We start from the raw sequence: 20,672 nt of genomic DNA on the forward strand, positions 1-20,672 counted from the left end.
GGATTTATTGGGAAGGTGGGCTCCTCTACAGTGAGCCTACAGAGTCTACAGGAGACCATAGGAGGTTGGTGGTTCCCCTTGTTCTTAGACCCTTCCTCTTGCAGTTGGGACACGAAGTCCCCCCCTTGCTGGTCACCTTGGCATCAAGAGAACCAAGCAAAGGTTATCCATGCACTTCTAGTGGCTCAAGATGGGGGTGCAAGTATAAAGTCCTGAAGGAGTTGTGCCACATGCCAGTTATCTGGGAAAAGTGGCACAACAATCCAAGCTCCATTGGTACCACTCCCAGTGGTGGGGGTACCATTTGAGAGGGTAGAGATCAACATTGTTGGTCCCCTTGACCCCAAAACATCCTCAGGCAATAGGTTTATCCTGGTGCTGGTCGACCATTCCACCAGGTATCCTGAGGCCATCCCATGGAAGACTGTGACTGCAGAGTCACTTGCTAAAGCTTTACTTGGCATATTTACTAGCTAGGGTTGGCTTCCCTAAAGAAGCTGTGTCTGATAGGAGCAGCAACTTTATGCCAAAGTATATGCACGCCATGTGGAAGGAATGTGGTGTTACCTATAAGCTTTCATCCGCGTACCACCCACAAACCAATGGTTTTGCAGAAAGTTTTAACAGGACCTTAAACAGCTTGATTGGGTCTCTGGAAGAGCCTCAAAGAGGAAAATGGGATCTTCTGCTGCCATCCTTACTGTCGGCCTACAGAGAAGTACCTCAGGAGGGTGTTGGCTTCAGCCCCTTCGAGGTTCTGTTTGGTCACCCTGTGAGGGGACCCTTAGCAATAGTCGAGGAGGGATGGGAGATGCCCACTCCCCTATCACTACCAATGTAGTAGACTATTTTTTTTTATTGTCACATATAGTTTATTACACACTTTTATTACAACTTTCCGCTCCCATTACTCTTATTCTTCTCATATAATCTTAATAATAAACATTTTCCGTCAGATTTACTGATTGGGTTCAGCCATTTCTTTCCGATTTTAGTCCATGATTCTGTCCAGAAAGTTTATGACTGAGCAGGTTAGATGCACTGAGCTCCCGCTTAAAATGCGAAACCACCATTGGTCCATATTTCCATTAACCTGTGCAAATTTGCCAAGATGAAGTGTCCTTTGGTCTTTAAGCAAAGGACATTCTGTTATTAAATGTTTTATGGATTCTGTTTTAACCAGACAGTATCTACAGGCGTCGTCCTTTGTATCCTGATTGTGTCTCATAACCAACACTTCCTTTGATTTAAGTGCGTTCAGGCGCAGTCGAAGAAAACCATCACGATGATGTTGCGATGGAAATTGTTGTAAGTAAAGTGGCATTTTTTCCAGTTTGTTCATTGTTGGGCCTAGATCTGGAGCTGTAGCTAGTCTTTCATGCTTGGACAGATTTTGAATCCACGACCACTGTTTCAACTTTCTTTTCGCAATTTGTGGCTGAGCCAACAGGGTGTCCATCGATATGTAAGCAGCTTGCAAGATCGCCTTCAGCCTTTGAGTCCATGACAATAGTATTCCAGCATATGGACGGATATCATTTGGTGCAGATATTTCATATGCTGGTTCAGGGTTTGGCATAGTCATCTTCCTTAATAGTGCCATAGATTTCCACATCACAGTTGCATACAGCTCATCTAGTGCTAGCTCTTGTCTGATGATTGTCATTGATATATATTTTGGCAACCTCAATACTCAGTTCCAAAAAGTCCCTTCTAGCTGAGACCAGATTCTATGGTCTAAGTTCCATCCCGCTTCTGCACCAAAAGTGATAGCAGGTATTACTTTTTGTAAATAAAAAGTGCGTACCGGATTTAGGGTACATTTTCCATATAAGCTGTGGATTCTGGCGCCTTGTAAGGCAAATGTTCTCATGCGCCAGGAAATATCTTGAACCTAGCTCCATTCTCGTATTGATTTATTGATCATTACCCCTAAATATCGGATTTCAACAATTTCCTCGATCACTTCGTTTTCAATCATCCAGCTGAAGATTTTGTTTTTTCATCCATTTGATGGACCAATTTTCATAATTTTTGTTTTTTTTTAACATTTATTCTTAATTCATTTTCATTGATATAGGTCTGCAATTTTAAGAGCAGTCGTTGCAGGCCTATTTGGGTGGAATCGATCAAGACTAAGTCATCAGCATATGTTATACAACTAATGTGGTGCCCATTAATTTTGGAGGAAAGCACTTCACATCAGTTAGGGCAACGGGTACATCACCAATAAACAGCTTAAATAGAGAGGTGGTGATGGGGCAGCCCTATTTTACAGCTTTATGAGTATCAATTGCCTCTAATAGTTACCCTTTTTCGTTTATCCAAAATCGGATTGATGTCTTTGAGTGAAGTGCTTTGATCGGCTGTAGTAGGTTTTCCGGGCAGTCCCAGTTTTCTAATTTCTGCCATAGCATCTCGCGGTTTATTGTGTCAAAGGCTTGGTGCATATCGATAAAAGCCAAAAAAAGATTTGACCTTTTTTCCAAAGCTTCCAATTTGAATAGATTTACCAACATCAAGTTGATCTCAGTCCCGACTCCCTTTGTAAAGCCTGTCTTACGACAGTTGGAGATACCTTTTTTTGTTTGCCCATGCTGTTAATTTTTGCTGAAAGAAGGTGGCAAATATCTTGCCAATTGTGTCGAGGAGGGCAATCGGGCGATAGTTGGCTCTTGAAAACCGGGACAATTATCGCTGTTGTCCAAGATGATGGTATTGACCCTAGGTCAGCATTCTAGAGAATAACTTTGCAATGAATGTGGACCACTCTTGTTTGTGTGCTTTAAGCATCACGTTCGTTATGCCGTCCAGCCCAGCGGCTCTCGAGTTTTTTAACTTGGCAATAACATGACTTATATCATCTGTGGTCTCCCGTATGTCCCAGTTTACAGCAGCTTCCACAGGTGAAGTTGACATTGTGTCTTATCTCATAAAAACACCTCATTATAGTGTTTTTTCCAGCCACCTTCTGCCACCCAATTCACCATTATGTCACTTTGATTTCCAGAACCCCTGTTCAGGATGCGCCAGATCTCTCTAGAATTATTCGTTTTTATTAGGGACAGCATTGCCTCACCTCGTTCTTGGTCACGCAGATATGAGAAAGCTTTTACCCAATTCTGGTATTTTTGCTTCTGTTGTTTAATTTGACCAAGAGCGCCTGTGCCCCATTTGATTTTTAATTCTCGTATGTCCTTGTTGGCTTGTTTCTTTTTGTTGTTTACACTCATACTCCATCCATGAGTGTGTGTTTTTGTACTTTGTATCTTTAGTAAAGACCTCGCACTTTGACAGGGTAATAGCGCTACATAGTTTATCGACTCTCAAGCAGTTTTGTCTAGTTTTTGGAAGGCTTTAGTCAGCTGAATTATTTGTTGTTCATTTAATCTAAGCCTATTATGCCCCTTATTTACCTCCATTGCTTGACTCAAAATCGATATTTCCAGTTTTCTAGGTATCAGCACGGACATTACAAGAGCATCATGGTCGCTGTTCGCAGTTGGGATTATTCTCAATTTCTCAATTTTGTTCCATAGATTTTTTGAGGTCTAAATATAGTCCAAGGCCTTGTCATAGCCCATGTTATGCCGGGTGTAATTAGGTGGTATGTCACCATTGACATGTCCATAGACCATGTCGCAATCTCGTGCATCCATTTCAGCGTCCCATCTTGATCTTCTGGATTGGATTCTTTGAACTTCCTTATTACTCTCATGAATAAGATCTTTTTTGACATTGAACCATGCAATGTTCATGTCCCCACATACGATAATCGATAAATCATGATGACTCATTTGGTTTTTATCAATTATCGCAGTTACTGATGATATAACATTTTCTGAGGTAATCTTAACTGGATTCCAGTACACATTAATTAGCAGCTGCTGCTGTAGTTTCTGGGTCTTTCCAATGGAATATTGAAGCAGAGTACTTTGAACAAAACTGTTGGGATTTGCTATTTCCAGTTTGTACCAATTTTCAGCATGGTTATTAGCCCTGAAAAGGGACGACCTTAGGAATTTTTCTCGGCTGGGTTTAACAATGTTATATATTTGTCTTTCACTGGAGGACTCCGCAGCCACATTTCCTGAAGGCATATAGCAAAATTGTCGATCAAATCCGCTGGAAAATCATTATATAAATGTCGAAATCCTCGCGTGTTCCAGGATATCAGTGTAGAAGGCACTTCATGTCCGTTATGTGGCTTTTGCCAGACGATTGCTGGAAATTTGGCACAGTGTTCAGGTGTTTCCTTAGCTCATCTCTGCGCTGCTCATTGTTAAACTCAGTAATAAGTTTATCGTTGGTACTAGGGTGATTTGCTAGTACCTTATGCTCATCTTCAGAGATCTCGAAGCCCAGGAACAATAAATCTTCTTTTGCAGCCATTATGGTCTTTCGTACTGCCTGAGATTTTATGTGCAGAAAGACCCTATCAGCTCCTTTTTCTGAGATATATTCGACTATGCAAATGTCTTGAGTAGACACGGTCCTCAGAGCAGGTACTGTATGCAAAAGCCGGATAACGTTTCCTCTGTTCAAGTTGATGTCAATGTCATCTTCAAATACGTTCTCAATTCGAATTTTCCATGCCAGTGAGTTTGAATCCACCGGTTTTTGTTGCTCCAATTGGATTGTTTTTTTCTGTCTTTGTGCTGATGTTAGTCTTGGATTCAAGCTCACCTGTGTCTTCTTTTTCGTCTCCGGTTCTGCATTTTCTTGTCTTTCTGCAGATCCTCCTTGTGTGGCTGCGGGTACTACTGATCCTTCATTTAATGCTCCTTTTTGGATTTTTGGAATCATGAGATTACCGGTTGGCCTCGTAGCCAATATACTCCGACTCTCAATACCTGGATGACAGGTGGAACTCGCCTCTTGGCAATCAGAGCTGCTGCCCTCCTCAAAGTCTTCAGAATAAATCGACAGATTACATAAATCTTCAGATGAAGCCACTGACTGAATTGATTTTGCATCAGAGTCTAATCTCATTCGTTTTTTGGGATTCGACGGAATGACTTTTATAATTGCTTCAGCTGCTTTTTTTAGGAGGTTTAGTAGGCAAAACAATTTTATCTCGCAAGGATAGACTTGGTTTGCAGGGTGTTGATAGATTTCTTATGAATTTTCTTGAACTGCCAGTCTCTTTGTTCAGCGCGCAATTTGTTTTTTTCTTTTTTTTTGTAGGGCAAGGCCCCGCATCTTGAAGTTTTGGCATAGTCGGGGCAGTTTTAAGATTTTTTGCTGCACCAGTAAATATCCCAAAGGACATTTTTGAGGTCGAATAGTGAGGAACTACAGATGGCTTTTGCATGAGTTCTTTATCTAATCTCTCCATGTTTGTTTTTTGAAAGGGCACATCAGGAATTGTATGAGCTATGTTTGTACTCTCATTTGCAGAGGCCGCACTAGGGCCAGTAGATTTGTTGTTCGCAATCTGGTCAGATTGCTTAATGCACTGTGGGCCGGGACGCCCAACGATAATCACTGTGGGAATTGAACTCTTAGTTCCCTGTAAATTTCCTGCAAGTTGTTCAGCAGTTTCTTGCACATTCATTTTTTGAGTCCCGTAGGGCACCTCACCTTGAATGTAAGACTGTGTTCCGACATTTGTTCCACGGCACACCTGTCTCGAATCCATAATGGGTGTATTATTTGCATTAGAGGTCATTTGTTTCATGCATCCTAGAACCGCCTCCATTAGCGTATTTTTTTTGATATTATCTTTCAAGGCTAAATCACTCAGCCTATTTTGCCAAGATACAGACTTTTCAGTCCCGTTATCCAGTCGCGCTTGCAACACCGTCGTTAGGATTTCCATTTTTAGTATTTTTTCGTTTATTTGGTCTAATATTGCGCCATTGTTATGAATTGCTTCGTTTAAAGTTTCATAAAGCTTTGTGAACAGGATTAATGCCAGTGAAGTTGTGGCCAACACATTATTGTGGATCTGTATTGCCGCCGCCACCACCGACAAATTGGATTTTGTAAATGTCTCTTGTTCACCAAGACTTTGTTGATTTTCTTTATTCGTGATTTTCTGCTCAGTGCCACCTCGGACTGGAAGTCCCACAATGCCTGGCGACAGCTGATCCGACTCATTCATTAGACTCATCGTCTTCGGAGTAGAACAGTAGGACGCACGCTTCGCCGGTAAGCGGTTTTCCACATTGCATTGTGCAGGCATGCTATCATGGTTTTTTTGCACGTTTTCTTGTATTCCGTGTGCGAGTTGTCGGACAGGCACTGGCCCCGAGATTGTTATAGGGATGTTGTATGAAACTTGTGCTGGAGTACTTGTTTGTATTGTTTGCAGGGATTTTCCTGCTCCAAATGTCTGATGTTGGTCTATATCCACATATATATATTTCTTTTTAACTTTGGTTTTATTAGCATTTTCTACAAACAACAAATGGGCCATAATGGACCCTTACAAAATTGGGAACCCAACTCCCTCAACCCCTCCAACCCCTCCCACCCAACCCCAGCCCTCCCCCCAAATGAATTGCCCCTTCCAAACCAATAACTAAAAGAGCTGCCATAGAACTTCTTTTCCCCGGTGCTTTGGTGCTGAATTTTGTCACCATCTCCGTCAGCTGTACTCTCCCGCCCCAGACTGCGGGCCGCCCCTCCAAAAGTATGCCCCACCCATTCTCCAACCTACCCCCCCAGCACAATGATATCCCCACAATGACATTAAACCGCCCATCCGCACGTCCGTTGCACCCCGTACCAGTTTGCTTGGAATGCACTTAAGTCATTGTTAACCATAGCCGTCAGTTTATCCATAAAGAACATGTTCTTTAATTTATTCAACCATTCGTCTTTGGATGGGGTCGCCGGGCTCTTCCATTTCTGCGCCAGGGCCACTCTACGCGCCCTCAACATTGTTTCCCACATTCTTGGGTACCTGTGAAGTTCGGCTTCCTCCGGTGGGAGCCCTAGCAACATTGTCAGCGGATTTTGTGGTAATAGTTCCTCGTCACCTCCGCCATCCAGCCCCGCACATCTTTCCAGAAATTCTGAACTACTGGACAGTGCCACCACATGTGGGCCCTGGAATCTACCTGCCCACATCCCCTTGGACATTTGGGAGACACCCCTGGGAACATCTTCGACAGTTTCAATGGGTCCCTATGCCACCCTTACAAAATCTTAAAGTTTTTTTTTAAAAATAATTTTTATTATTTAAAACAAACAACACTCAAAACAACCATTTAGGACGTTCATGATCAATGTTAAAACATTACATCATGAAATGCTCCCCTCTGTCCTCCCCCTCCCTCCCCAATAACTTGAGTAGTCGTATCCGTTCCATCCACCTGTGTATCTTCAGGTGTCTCAACTATCATCAACTCATCCGAGTCTTCCGTTTCGTGGTTTGGTGAGGGTTCGCCATTGAGGTCACCAATTGCCTCCAGGCTATCAGGGGACCCACCTCTTCCTCCCCCCTCTAGTGACTGCTTCATACCAGGCCGCAGTTTCTGCCTCAGCCCATTTCAGGAGGTCTGCCCACCACATCTCTATTCTAGGCCGGTGGGCCGCTTTCCAGCACATCGCAATTCTGCGCTTGGCCAGGATATAAGCCAGGTCTTTCATCTTGCTAATATGCTTTAGATTGCGTGGCCTAGGGAAGCCCCCAAGCATGCATGCCCAGGCAGACCCCAAGTCAAGCACCATCCCACTACTGGCCATTCTCGCCTTTAGTTCCACCCAAAATCTATTCACTTCCGGGCAGGCCCGGAACATATGCACCAGCCCAGCCTCCTCCTCTCCGCATCTGGGGCATTTCTGTATAGCCGAGCCACCAAACCTGGCTATTCTGCCGGGGGTCAAACACGCTGTGTGGGTGATATATAGCTGGATCTGCTGGAGTCTCGCATTCCGGGACACCTTCTTGTGGTACCTTTGGGCTCTATCCCATTGTCCATCTGTCATAGGTTCCCCCACCTCCTCCTCCCAGTCATGCCTCAGCTTCAGCAGCTCTTTCCCCGCCTTCGTACTCAACAACTCATCTGGACCAAAACTCCATGCTACTTTTGATGCCTGCTCCTGCTTTCTCCGTGTTGTATTTGTGTTCGACCTCTATCTTGTGGTATATGTTGAATCCTAGGTATCGAAACGTCTCAGTCTGCCAGGGTATCTGCAGAATGGGCAGTTTTTCTAGTGGGACACTCTTGTATCTTCCCAAGGGGAACACACTGGACTTCCCGGGGTTTACTGCTATGCCCGAGAGGATGGCGTAGCGATCCATCACCTCCAGCACATATTGCAGGTTCTCTTCCAGGAAGCGTAGGTAGAGGAGCATGTCATCGGCATAAAGTGATATCAGGTGTATGCTTCCTGTCGTACGAATCCCCACCTCACCGTATTGCTGCCTAAGGCAAATTGCTAACGGCTCCAACGCAAGGATATATAACATGGGCGACCAAGGGCACCCCTGTCTAGTCCCCCTGCTAATTCGCCATTTTTCTGAGATTATGGCGCCGGTTTTAACCCTAGCCATCGGGGAGCTGTGTAACATCTTGACCCATCTAATGTACCCCGGCCCTATCCCGTACCCTTTTAGGGTCGCCATCAACCATGGCCACCTCACTGAGTCGAAGGCTTTCACTGCATCCAATGATACAATGGCCAGCTCACCCAGGTCTTTCTCAGTTTGATCAATAATATGATGTAGCCTCCTATGATTGTCAGTAATGTTTCTGCCGGGGACATAGCCTGCTTGGTCCGGGTGTATCAATTTACCAATTACTCGCTTAAGCCTGTTGGCGAGCACCGCTGTAAGTATTTTGCTATCTTGGTTAAGCATCGATAGGGGCCTGAAGTGTCAGTCCAGAAAAACCAAACACCCCTTGAGGGTCTGGAAATGAATGATAATTGGTTGGCCGAAGACCAACCGCCTCATTTACAGTGTTAAGAATATATATTCATTAGTTATTAAGTAGCTATTAGTTCATCTAGAGTGAGGCCATTTTAAGATGACCAGAATCGCCATTTTGTTTTCTCTCTCTGCTCTCTCTAACGTTGCCACTTTGCCTCATTTAAAACTGCTTTGCTGTAGATATTATTTCGCTTCAATGGTCCAAGGCTAAGAAACATGTTGAAACATTACACCGGAGAGCCAGACAGAAATGCCTGATTACCTCCCTCACATATCCTTGAAGACAGGGAGCAAGGCATTTAATCAGTACACGAATGCCAGCGAGTCTCCTGAAAGAATAACAATGTACGAAACTAGCATTTAAAGAGTTGAATTATGCTCGTCTTTACGGCCCCCCTTTCTGAGCCCAGTGAGGCCCCAGAGAGCGGGCTGACCTCTAGAGCGAGAATCGAAACTAAGAGATAGTGAAGTCTGGTTTGTGCCAGTCTCCTACGCGCAGCTTGCCCATGAAAAACAGAAGCGCTGTGTTCTCGCAAATAAAGAATGGTAAAATTGAAGATTGCAAACCGTTACTAAATATGGTGGTCTAAGGTGTCATATTTGTCATACTGGTCAATCATCGCCTCTAATTCAAAGGGAAATTAATTGGGGGCGGCATCAAATGTGTCATACTGTGTCATTGCTGCTTGTAAGGTGCTCGGTTTGTATATATGTAACTGATGTATGTTTCACTCTCTCTTGCGGCCCCCGAGGTCTGTTAGACACACGCCGCGGGCCGTGGGACCATTTGGCCAACTGGGACTTCTTTGTATTGCAAAAAACCCTAGATTTTGGGAACGGAACCTCGTGTCTGGCGTATCTGTTCGAGTGTGGTGACTGTGCCTTGTTTCCACATCCGAAGGTCCCTCAGGGGCCCCTTCAAGATGCCACCTGAATAGGGACCCTCCCCCACTTGTTCCATCGTGTACGTTGTAAAATAAGGAAGGCAGTAAGAACGGTGAGGACGGGAGCGATCGAGTCGGGATCAAGAGATGTACGGGGCGCCCCTGCGAAAAGCGATGAGAGACTCCTTTCCAGATCTGCACACTGTGATCCCTGATTGACGTCCCTGGCCAGCGAACAAGGAGGCGAGGGACCCGAAACGAGGCAGAGCCGAGATACGCAGACACAACGTCATTGGTTGCATCAGTATACGGACGAATTGTGTCTTGAAAAGACAAATTGACTAATCAGGTGAGGCGTGCCCCAATTCGTAAGTGATCCTGATATTGGTTGAGAGTTGATTTTGCAAAATCAAACACCCAGAGTAAGTTTGATTAGCCAAGGGAAAGGTTAAAACATGCCTGGGGTATTGTCCACCTTAGCAGGATTTTTCCGCTGCGGCGAACAATCTTTGGAAACTGGCCAGGAAGCACCACCGGGAGGAACGCCGGCTTATGATATGTACATAAAGTATGGTATGGGAGCGATAATATTTTGTGAAACTTGACATAAGCAAACCAGAAAACAGGAAAATCTTCAGTGGCCGAGGGATGGGAGTTTTGAGATGGAACGTATAGATAACCTGGAAAAGGTGTTGATAAGTAAGAGAGCACGCCCTGGAGCACTTGATATCCTTAGGGACTGGAGGAGGGAAGCAATGCTCCGATTTAGAAGTAGAGAGAAACATGCGCGCAGGCATAAGTCAAAGGCGGAGAAAGCTGAGGAGAAGGAGGAAGAGGAGTGGAGTAATAGCTTAAGAAAGACAAGACGGCGCGATGAATTAAACATAGAAAAAATATATCCACAAAGAGAGCTACACTCATCGGACGAATTAATAAACAAAATTTTAACTGAAACAAAACAGGGCCTGAAGAGTGAAACTAAACAGATTACGTCAGTAGCTGCCGCTCAACCCCCTCCTGTTGCTCAGCCCCTCCCAATCCCAGCACAGCCACAGGCTACATCAGATGCTGCACTGCCACTAGCCAGCCAGCCCTGAGTGTTTCGCAGTTACCACAGCCCCAGCAGACGTATCCCACTCTCACTGCCCCCTCCGCACTTCCCTATCAAGAGGGTGCCACTGTTCCGACCGCCCCTCCCATGAGTGGAATTGAGCAGAATTAATGTACGAGAGTAACTCGCAACGCGATCAGTAAGGAGAGAAAGCGTGAGCTGCAAGAACAGGCGGAAATTATACAGACGATAATGATGGGGTATCCACGCTAGCGTCCCTATATGACTTCAGAAGGAACAACTAAAGACAGGTATTGTTGGAATGCATGGGGGAATATTTGGAAAAAGTTAATTGGGAAGCTACCACCACAACGATTTTTGGATTTGAATGCATTAGCCCGTTGTCGAGGGAGAGATGAAGAAATAGAAGAGCATGTAAAGCGATTGTTTGAAATAAAGAATTAATTGGATGAAGAGTATTCTGAAGTACTCGCCACACCGGGAAATAAGAGAAAGAATATTGAGAAAGGTAGACAGTAGTGATTTTCGTCACCAGCAGCGCAAATTAGTGCAGAGATAAAAGTATGTATGCGGGAGGCACAAAAATGGATTTCAGATCCCAGTATTCCCACAATGGAAATACATGGAATATTTGATGAATACACGTTAGCAATGAAAAGGAGAGTGTTATAAACGATGGTTGAATATTTGATAAACAAAGATATACGCGAGGAAAAGGTGAGCCCTCGTGAATTGTTGGCAGTATATAAGAGAGCGATGGAACGAGGAACAGGAGAGACAGCCTTATCCCTCGACTTGGGAATATTGTTGCATATGAGGGAGGGGGAGGAATAGTGAGTGTGGCTTTCCCCATGAGAGAAGTACCTCCTACTTTTGTACCGAAGGTAGAGACTCCCGCAGTAGGCAGTGCGCCACCTGTGGTAATCCCAGCACATTATACAGCCCAATACGTGCATGTTCCCTTCTCTAGACAGGAAGTGAATAATATAAAACAGACAATCCCTGACATACAAAAAAATCCATCGGGTTTTTATAAAGAAGTAGAGTCTTTATTGCAATCCTCGGTGTTCACTATGGGTGATATAGACTTAATATTCCCCGTAATTCTGCCAGCGGACATATGGAAACGAATAAGAAAGGTAGATGATGAGACGGCCTATGGTGCCACGTGGGCAAATTTAATACTGGAAGATAAGAATATAGCAGTGGGTGCACAGCCAGGGGCGAATATGTTAGCATTACCGGCACGAATAGTACAAAAGTTAAAAGAATTGGTCCCAGAGAAAAGAATCCAATGGGACAAGATGATGGCATGTGTTCAAGGTAAAGATGAGTTGTCCACAGATTATTTCAACAGATTCGAAGAAGTATTTACAGATTTCAGTGGACAGGATGTGAGTACGGAAGCAGGGAAAAGGTTATTTGTGGATAAATATGTGAGGGGATTAATACTTCCGATTCAAAATTTAATAATGACTTCAGAAAGTGCATGGCAAGCAAAAACGCTAGGAGAAGTATTACACATGGCCCAATATTATGAGAACCGGGTAAATACCGAGAAGGAAAGAGAAGCAAGGGATAGACCAAACTTGAAAACACGGGTGTTACTCCAGCAGGTAGCAGGACACAACAGGGGAAGGGGAAATGCACAGAGTAGGGGAAATTTGAATATGCATGGAGGGCCTTTGGGATTAAACCAATGTGCATACTGCAGAGAGGAAGGACACTGGCCGACACAATGTCCGCATTTGCAAAATAGAGGCGGATATAGTAGAGAAGGCCTCACAGAGGGCACATGGGAACAAATGGTCACAACAGAAATCATATGCAGCAGCACCAGAATAATTATGGGAATGGTGCACAGAATCAAGGCCAGGCTCCAAATCAAACTACTCAAAGTCAAAATCAGCATGGTGTACAAACGGGAAGTAGAGGGATAGGGGGAACATTTTTGATAATCAGACAGGTGCATACTTTAATAACAGTGGAGACTACACATCGGATGATGTGTTGTTACCCCAATAGGACAGCCTAGGACAGGGGTCGGAACCAGTGTCAATTCCCGTGAATCAGAAAGGACCCTACGTAGAGATGAAAATCGGAATGAGGAGCATAGATTCCTCGTATACACGGGGGCACAAAAGTGCTCGATAGATCATCACTTGGTTCCAGACATACCTCTGTCAGGGTGGCAGAATATTTCAGTAGAGTTCGCAGGTACCCCAGTAATAAACCCTGAGTCCAAATCAGTAGCAGTGACAATAGGGCCTTTTACTGAACATTGTCCATTTCTTTTAACAAAGCATTGTGGGGAAAATCTTTTAGATTGAATCTATTGTAAAAACTAAGCGCAGTTATTCATTGTACACCAGATGGGGTATTTTTGACTATTTCTCCCCAGACTATGCCGACTTCTGAATTTGTGACAGAACCTTTATCAGCGGAATTGAGTAAAGTACCAGCTTGCATTTGGGCCGTGAATGACAATGATGTGGGATGCTTGAAAATAGAGCCAGTAAAAATTACATTAAAAGAAGGAATAACGCTACCACGTATTCCGCAGTATAAAATTTCAGCAGAAGGAGAGAAAGGATTGAAAAGCATTGTTTCTGATTTGGTGAAATTGGGAGTGATTGAAGAAATTACAGGTAGTGTGTGTAACAGTCCCATTCTTCCCATGTACAAGAAAGGGGGTAATGAGGTACCGTACCGTTTCATAATTGATCTTTGCGCACTGAACAAAGTGGTAGACCCCCAATTCCCGTTAGTGCCAGATGTCACTACGATTTTGACAATGATCCCTGCGTCAGCAGAATACTTTAGTGTTATCGATTTAAAAAACGCTTTCTTCAGCATTCCAGTACACAAATAAAGCAGGTATTTATTCGCTTTCACTCTAGGAGGACAATCATTCACATTTACACGCATTCCACAAGGCTATACTGAAAGTCCGAGTACATACAGTAGAGCATTGAAAGAACAGCTAGACATGTTAGAATTACCAGCAGACTGTGTGTTGCTACAATATATTGACGATTTACTAATCGCTGCTGACACGGAAGAGATATGTAAAGAAGGTACTGTTCTATTATTGACTCATCCAGCTACGCATGGCCATAAAGCAAGCTTAAAGAAATTCCAATACTGTCAGAAAGAAGTAGCTTATTTGGGTTACCTACTTTCAAAGGAAGGGAGAAGATTAACGCCAGAGAGGATAAAGAGTATTTCTGGTATGCCTATTCCAACAACACAGAAAGGTGTGAGAGCGATAATAGGGATGCCTTCTTATTGCCGTCAATGGATTATAAACTTCGCTTTAATTGTGAAACCAATGGTGGAATTGACAAAAAAGGATGCTGTGATGCCTTTACAGTGGAATGAAGAATGTCAGAAAGCATTTGATTCGCTAAAAAACATTTTGAGTTCTGCTCCAGTTTTGGGCACACCGAATTATGAAAAGGTTTTTAGGTATTTGTGCATAAGAACGAATGATGCGTGTTGTCTGTCTTAACACAGGAACAAGGTGGAAGAAATAGGCTGTGCGGCTATTTTTCTTCTGCGCCAGACCCTGTTGCGCGCGCACTACCACGATGTTTGCGAGCTGTTGCACCGGCTGCTGCGTCAGTGAAACAAACAGAAGGGATGGTTTTGGGGCACACCTTAATTTTGATGGTGCCACATGCCATAGACGTTCTACTCAATAGAACGCAGACGCAACACCTCACCTCTGCTAGATTGAAAAGATATGAAATTGTATTGTTCGCGCCCCACATCCAAATTATGAGATGTAGCGCTTTGAATCCAGCAGAATTAATGCCAATGCCCGGGGAAACCAATGGTGGGACTGAATTGCCTCCACATGATTGCCTAATGGTTACTGAGGAAGAAACAAGAGGGAGAATTGATCTGAGTGACACACCACTAAAAGAACCAGAAGGGGAACTGTTTTGTGACGGCTCCTGTTTTAAACTACCTGACGGCACATCAACTGCCGCATATGCTATTATGACATGAAAAAGCGTTGTGGAGAGTAAAAGAATTCCTTATAACTCTGCCCAGGCAGCAGAGATAATTGCTTTAACAAGAGCTTGTGAAATTTCTGAGAACTTGAGCGTAAATATCTATACTGATAGCCAGTACGCCTTCGGCGTAGTCCATAACTTTGGCCGATTATGGGCCGAGAGAGGTTTCTTAACATCCCATGGGGCTGGAATTCAACATTGCCCTCTGATTATGCGATTACTGTCTGCACTTACGTGTCCAAAGCACCTGGCAATAGTGAAATGCAAGGCACATAAAAAGGTGACATGTAAAGTGGGAGAAGGAATTCTGCATTTGCAGACAAGATTGCGAAACAGACTGCCACTGATTTGAATGCAAAAATGTTGACAGTACAATCGGAGGAAGTGCCCTGCATGATAGAAAATGGAATTGTGACTGTTAGAGAAATGCAGGCGGAAGCTACCGCCAACGAAATACAGGGATGGGCCAAGGGCTCTGCAGAATTGGACTTGGAAGGTTGCTGGGTTAACAAGAAAAGCGAGAATTGGATGTTGCCAAATGCTTATGTAAACGCAATGGTTACAATGGCTCACAGTCCCACACACATCTGTGCGAAGAAAATAGTCCAACATTTAGCCACAGTCTGGGAAAATCCACTCATAAAAAAGAATGCCGAGAGGCTGGTACAGAACTGCATCACATGCCTACAGCACAATGTGGGAAAGGGAACGGTGACTCCAACAGGAAGTTTTGGACCTCCCTCTATGCCATTAGAAGTGATTCACTTTGACTTCATAGAAATGGAGAGATGCCAAAATCTGAAGTATGTTTTGGTGATCATATGTGCATTCAGCAAATGGGTGGAAGCATATCCATTGAAAGACTGCACTGCCATGAGCACGGCGAAAGTAATGCTAAAAGAGTATTTCTCTCGCTTTGGTCTGCCCCGTGTCATATGGTCGGACAATGGTCCGCACTTTGTAGGTGCAGTGATGCTGCAGATTTGTGCAGGATTACAGATCGATAAACGATTCCATTGTTCGAGACATACGAGTTCGGCCGGTCTTATTGAACGGCATAACGGAATCTTGAAGTCCAAAATCAGTAAGATCTGTGCAGGCAGCAAACTATGTTGGGTAGATGCATTACCAATAGCGTTACTGTGTATGCGAACGTCAGTGCAGGCCAGAACTGGGCTCTACCCCTATTAAATCATAATGGGTAAACCGGTGAATGTGTGGTTCGCACCCCAGCCTAGGAGAATGAGAGAGGTAGAATACCCTGCACTCAGCATTTATTGTAATCTGTTAGTAAAAAAAATGCATTTGATTCATCAGCAGGTGCAGGAGGCATTACCGGTGCGGTATACTGGCCCAGGACATGCAGGAATCTGGGTATTAGTCAGAAACTACGAACGGAAAACATCACTGGCACCCAGGTGGCGTGGGCCGTATCAAATACTCCTGACCATGCAGACAGTGATACGTGTGGATGGACGCAAGGCGTGGATTTATGCCACGCACGCCAAGAAAGTCCCATCGCCATTCGACACGTCAACTGATCGGGACAAAGACCAGAAGGAGACAGCAGTGGTTCCAGAAACGAAAAAGGTTGTTGCCAGTCCTTTGCCACAGAAGTTGCCTGATCGTGAAACAGAGCATGATGAGATTGCCATAAAAATAGAAAAATGGAAGAGCAAAGAGTGCCTCAACGTTGTGCAGCAGATTCTGCATCTCTGCTGGCCAACATCAAGCGCATACCTCTGTGGCGCCCACCATCTTCTGTTGCGCCACAGCCTGCATTGTCGCCTGGGCACCAATCATCATCTGCCATTGTGCCCCAGGCTGACTCCAAGCTCGAGACCGGAAGTGCACCCGCACTATTTGTTGATCACACGTTACCAGGAGCAAATCGGTACAACCTGTGGAGCAGAAAGAAGGAGTGATCACATTTTCATCTCTTGGTGAATTTCTTGCCTCTGTTTCCTATTTTCGGATGAAGTAGGAACCGGAGGCCTAGAGGAGGGTGGCGTAAGAGTTGTGCAAGTTAGACAGCTCACGAAACGCAACTCCTCGGTGCTAAATCCATGTGTCAGGAACCCGAGTGAACAAGCGGGGCTGTCACAGGGGTCTGTAATATCCTCTCCTTCACAAGAAGATTCCGTTTCACCACCCTCCGCAAGCTCCTCACCTTTGTCCTTCTTCTTGGTTTTCCTCTTCTCGTCGCTTTTGGGTCTCTCCTTTTTTTAATGTAGATTGGGACATCCACGGAAGGATGCCACCGTGCCACCGTAACAGGTGTGACGGGGTTTAAACCTCCGGGAACTTCCAGATAGAGGAAAAAGCCAATGGCATAAAAAACCCCTTGAGAGACTTCCACGCAGTGGTCGTGGAACAGGCTTGAGTGAACCAGCAGACGAAGTGGAACCAACGGTAGGATGAAAGCGGCAGAGGTAATCTGAAAAGGCAGGCAGAGGTCTGGTACACGGGCTGGCTGAAGAGTACAAGGCGGAAGACAAGGGTAAAGGAAAGAAGTAGGAAGAAGGCAGGGAAAGAGGGAGAGACTAGAGAGGGGCAAAGACTAAGAGGCGAATAGGGAGAAAAGGGAAGAATCGGAACGAAGGAGAGAGTGAGAGAGAAGGAGCAAGTATAGGAGGAGCAAGAGAGTGGAAAAGAAGGTAAGAGGGCTCCCGGAGGAGAACGGGAGAGGAGAGGGTAAAAATGGATGCGGGGTCCAAAACAGGAAAACAAAACACAGCGAGAGTGATGGCAACAAGGGTGGGTAACCAGGCAACGTTGCAAAGCGCCCGTAACCCGGAAGCGGCTGAATTAATACCTCCGGGTATGTGCGCGTGCAAACACTAGACCGATAACACCCGCAAGAGGAAGAACGTAATGGAACTAGCTATGGCGGACCATAGCGCCAGCGGTTCCAAATCCGCCACCCTCGCCGAGACATGACAGTATGCCCCCTCCTAAGGTGCCCTCCCCCGGGCTTGACGGAATGATGGAAATTAAATTTACGTACTAGGAGAGGGGCATTGATATGAGAGGTAGGTTCCCAGGAATTTTCTGACCAGGGAAATCCTTTCCACCGCACAAGATACTTCAGTCTACCTCTGCGATACTTTGAATCGCAGATCTGGGCAACTTCATACTCTTCCTGGGTGGAATCTGAGGGTAAAGGAGTACTCTTGGGATGGCGAGACCACGTATCCTCATGAAAAGGTTTCAATTGAGAAGCATGGAAGACCAGGTGTACTCTACGAAGACCTATGGGGAGTCTTAATCTTAAAAGCTACGGGATTGATCACCTGTGTGATCTTGTATGGTCCTATGAACCTAAGGGATAGCTTGGAGGGGTGAGTCCATCTAGTTAAGTATCTTGTAGACAGCATGACCCGAGATCCTACTTCCCAGTCAAGGACAGGTCGTCGGTGCTTGTCGGCTTGTGTCTTGTAGCGCTCTTGAGCCTCACTGAGACCTTTCCTAGCCTTCTCATGGACTTCTCGAAGGAGGGCGAGTGAGGAATCCAGAGAGGGTAGATTGGAGGGAAAGTCAGAAATGGGCAAGATCGAGCGTGGGTGATAGCCATAGGTGCAGAAAAAAGGACTCATACCAAGAGCAGAGTGAACAGAGTTATTAAATGAAAACTCAGCTAAGGGTAATAGTGAGAACCAATTGTCCTGCTGGTGATTTAGGAAGCATCGTAAATATTGTTCAAGGGTTCAATTGAGACGTTTTGTCTGTCCATTTGATTGAGGGTGGAACCCAGAAGTCAAAGCTCTCTCTACTCCCAACCTTCCACAGAAGTCTTTCCAAAACCGGGAAGTGTATTGACTTCCCCGATCCGAGATGATTTTTGTAGGTATCCCGTGGAGACGAAAGATGTCTTTCAAGAAAACCTCTGCCATTTCGGTTGCAGACGGCACCCCCGGCAAGGGGGAGAAGTGAGCCAGTTTGGAAATAGAATCTACCACCACCATGATGCATGTACATCCTTGAGATCGGGGCAACTCAACGATGAAATCGGTCGAGATGGTACTCCAGGGGCCGACGGGAACTGCACAGGGTTCCGAGAATCCTACAGGCTTTTGGTGTGAATTCTTGTTACAAAGACAAAAAGTACAGGACTGTACATAATCTTCTCGCATACCAGGCCAGTAGAAATGTCTTTGTAGATACTCTAAGGTGCCCTTGACACCTCTATGTCCTGCTATCTTGGAATCATGACACCAAGTTAAAGCTATCTTTCGGAGGTCTTGCGTGGGTAAATAAAGTTTACCTCTTACTAGGGAGAGGCCGTCTCTGATGTTATAATTGATGTCCTTGGGATGTTGGTCCACTTTGAATTGTTCCCCAGAAGCATCTCTCACTTGTCTCAAGAATGTAGAGAGCATTCCGATACACTTGGTTGGAGGAAACATCAGTTCTCGGGAGATTTCTGTTTCGGACATGTAGTCGCACTGGCGAGAAAGGGAATCTGCCACCAAGTTCTGGTTACCGGGTATGTAAGTGATGACAAAATCAAATTGAGCAAAAAAGTGAGCCCATCGTGCTTGACGAGTGTTGTAGCATTCAAACTGTCTTAGGACTTGTAGGTTTTTGTGGTCGGTCCGGATCGTGAAAGGATGTTCGCCTCCCTGCAGTAAATGGGCCACTCAAGACAGGCCGATTTCATGGCTAACAATTCGCGTTCAATAACAGAATAATTCTTTTGGCTGGCATTTAGAGTTTTTGAAAAATACGAGATGGGATGTTCCAAGCCTTGATGTTCCTGCAACAAGACCGCCCCAATCGCAGCAGCAGAGGCATCCGTCTCTAAGATAAAGGGTAGACCTTGATCCGGCTGGAGGAGAATGGGAGCAGTACAAAAGGCTTCTTTGAGACTGCGAAAACTATCTTCAGCTTCTGTAGACCATCTGAAAGGGGCCGAAGACTTCTTGAGAAGAGTCGTGATACGTAAGATCTTCTGAGAGAAATTGGAGATGAACTTCCGATAAAAGTTCGCTAGGCCAAGAAACCTTTGAATCTCTTTGACGGATTTAGGTGACGGCCACTCCAAAATCGAAGTCACCTTGCGGGGGTCCATAGAAATTCCTTGACTGGAGAGGATGAATCCCAAATAGGGAATGGAAGTGGCAGATAACACACATTTGTTGAATTTGACAGAGAGATGATTGTCTCTTAATCTTCGGAAGACTTCCTTAACATGTTCTTCGTGTTCTTCTGATGTGTTGGAAAACACCAGAATATCATCGAGATATACAATGGTGGTATGGCACAGCAAATCGGAAAAAAGACGGTCCATAAAGCGTAGGAAGATTGAAGGGGCATTGACTAACCCAAAAGGCATCACCTGATACTTAAAAAGCCCAAACGGAGTCCTGAATGCCGCTTTCCACTCGTCACCAGTCTGTATGCGGAGCAGATGATAGACATTCCGTAGATCAAGTTTGGTGAACATGGTGGCACCCTGGACGGCTTGAATAATCTCCGTTATCAGGGGCATCGGGTAACGGTCCTTAATGATTACCTTGTTCAAGCCCCAATAGTCTATACAGGGACACAATTCCTGTGTCTCCTTCTTGGGGATGAAGAATAATGAGGCTCCTACTGGAGATTTCAAAGGCCTAATCAGTCCATTGGCTAAGTTGTTATCCAGGTACTCTCCGAGATAACGTCTTTCATCCAGGGATAGAGGAAAAATCCTGCAGAAGGGCACCAGTGCTCCGGGAGTGAGGTCGATGCAGCAATCTTCCGGTCGGTGTGGAGGTAGTTCTATGGGAATCTTCTCGGTAACTACCTCAGCAAATTCCTTGAGATGGTGC

The sequence above is a fragment of the Ambystoma mexicanum genome, chromosome 6q, assembly GCF_040938575.1.
Source record: "Ambystoma mexicanum isolate Mex_15411 chromosome 6q, UKY_AmexF1_1, whole genome shotgun sequence".
Classification (NCBI taxonomy): domain Eukaryota; kingdom Metazoa; phylum Chordata; class Amphibia; order Caudata; family Ambystomatidae; genus Ambystoma; species Ambystoma mexicanum.